The sequence below is a fragment of the Triticum dicoccoides genome, chromosome 2B (genome assembly GCF_002162155.2).
Source record: "Triticum dicoccoides isolate Atlit2015 ecotype Zavitan chromosome 2B, WEW_v2.0, whole genome shotgun sequence".
In the NCBI taxonomy this organism is placed as follows: Eukaryota; Viridiplantae; Streptophyta; class Magnoliopsida; order Poales; family Poaceae; genus Triticum; species Triticum dicoccoides.
In genome coordinates, this window is record NC_041383.1 from 372,255,471 (window position 1) to 372,257,944 (window position 2,474).

Below are 2,474 nucleotides of genomic sequence, written 5' to 3' on the forward strand. Positions count from 1 at the left end.
CATGTCGTGAAATCATATCCTTAGTTTCGGCCATTTTGGTTTGGATCAAGGAAAATACATATCATGAAATCATGTCCTTAGTTTCGGCCATTTTGGTTCGGATCAAGGAAAATGCATGTCGTGAAATCATGTCCTTTGTTTCGGCCATTCTTTTGGTTCGGATCAAGGAACATAAAACTCATAAAATTATACCCTTAGTTTCGGCCATTCTTTTGGTTCGGATCAAGGAACATAAAACACATAAAATTATACCCTTAGTTTCGGCCTTGTGGTTCGGATCAAGGAATATAATTCATAAAACATTGTCCTTAGGTTCGGCCTTGTGGTTCGAATCAAGGAATATAAACCCATAAAATCATGCCCTTAGGTTCGGCCCTTTTGGGTTCGTTTTGAGGAATCTAGATCTACGTGAAATCGGGGATTCACATGTTTCATGTAGATATGTCCTCAGGTTTGGCCATGTGGTTCAAATCAAGTATGCATATTTTTCTTCACATAGACATGTCGTGATTGCGGGACATATAAAATGCTCTAAGCATGGGTTCTCCTATATGAATTCCATGACGTGAGTTACAAATATTGAAAATATATAAATCCAAATATGGGGCCAGATTAAGCCTCACCAAAATCAACCTTCATTTACACCATAACATAAATGAGGTCGAGCACGAACAAAGTATGTTCCATGCATGGTAAAGAAACATATGACATCATATCAAACATAATGTCATTGAAGAAAACCTATGTGGATAAACATCAAGTTCCCCAAGGCCGGAGTTCAGCGTCCATCGCGAGGAGGATTCCTTTCATTTTATTTTATTGTAGCATATTGTAATAGGCATGTGATGTAATCCTATGTAATAGAAATGTTGGAATTCTTAATCAGGTGTTTTCTCTTTGGAGATGTAATTAACAGAATTTTTATGTAAATGTAAGAGTTCTGGAAATAAAGTACCTATAATGTTTGATTCTATTTTTATTTTATGCATTTAAATTTCACTCTGTATCAATGAGGTGGACGCTTGTTTCACGCCCGCCATTTTTCCTGTCATCAGATTTTGGGACGCCTGGTGGGACCTATTTCTCCCCTCATCTTCAAATTCCAACATAGGATTGCAACATATGAATTTCTAAAGTACATGAAGTATATAAACATTGTGTACCGTAAATATGCCCAAAGAAAATTGTTATAAAGTTTTCTTTGTTCGAAGGTATGGATGGTCAAGTGCCGCAGTCGGTCATGCTCCGCATTGGAGACGTTTGGCTTGATGTGCCAGTTGGTCTATGTGCTTCTTCAGCAAATCAGCATCTGGATAATATGATCGCATCACCAACTGAACATGACCACGGAATGGAAGTCTTCTCCCCACTCAAGTTTGGGGGAAGTACGAGGGTAGACAAAGAAGGAAAAGGGAAGACAATGGACAAACTCCACTATCGGCAACCTATGAATGGGGGCAATACCATGATTATATTTCCCTCCTCATCGTTTCTGCATGGAAGGATGTCAAAGGTTCAGAATAAAGTTCAAGTTCATGCTTCAGAGCCTATTCTTCCGTTGGCCGATAGATCAATTGGAGAATGCTTTGAGACGGTTCTCAAGTTTTCCCTCGAATGCAAGAAAAAGCACCCCAATCCCCATGGCTATGAAACATGTCATGTGAAGCCAACATCTACATTGTCAAATCCCTTGTTGTCATCAACACCCATTGCATATGATTCCTCTCTGACTCCGTTTGAGTCCATGTGCCCTCAACCTCAGCGAAGAAATGTTCTCCATGTCAACCTTCACAATATTAAGGTCGGCAAAGTCCGTGTCAGATTCCCCAAGAGTGTGGACAACAATCATTCAGATCGCCTTTTTCATATTAGCAAGGGCGGTACAAGAATCCATACTATGGTGACCAGCAACCCTTCAACAGTTGTCGCCTTCATCCGGTTCATCTGGAAAAAGTATCTTAATCATTCCAAGTGTCGTGTTGTCGGCCTTGACTGTGAATACACTAGATATGTCCACAGCAAAGAGCACAAGAAGCTTCCACTTGAGCAACAAGTTGCTCTCTCTAATCAAGAGCCACAACGTGCTGCTGTCTTGCAGCTTTGTGTGGGCAAGCATTGCCTAATTTACCAACTATACTAGGCTCATGCCAGAAGTTTTATCCCTCCACTTCTGCGCAACTTCCTTGAGAATGACACAATCGAATTTGCGGGTGCTGCCATTGGCAATGACATAGAAAAACTCAAGTTCTATAACTTGGGTATCAGAAAACCTGTTGATGTGCAGGGACTGGGTATCAAGGTTCCTAACCAAAAAGCAGGCAATTTGGCTTCATTGGAGAAGCTAGCAAAGATGGTTGCAAACATAAGTCTTAACAAGGACAAAAGCATCACTGTCAGTCAGTGGGAGAAGTCCAACCTGGACCATGACCAGATCAAGTATGCATGCTTGGATGCCTATGCGAGCTTCGAGGTTT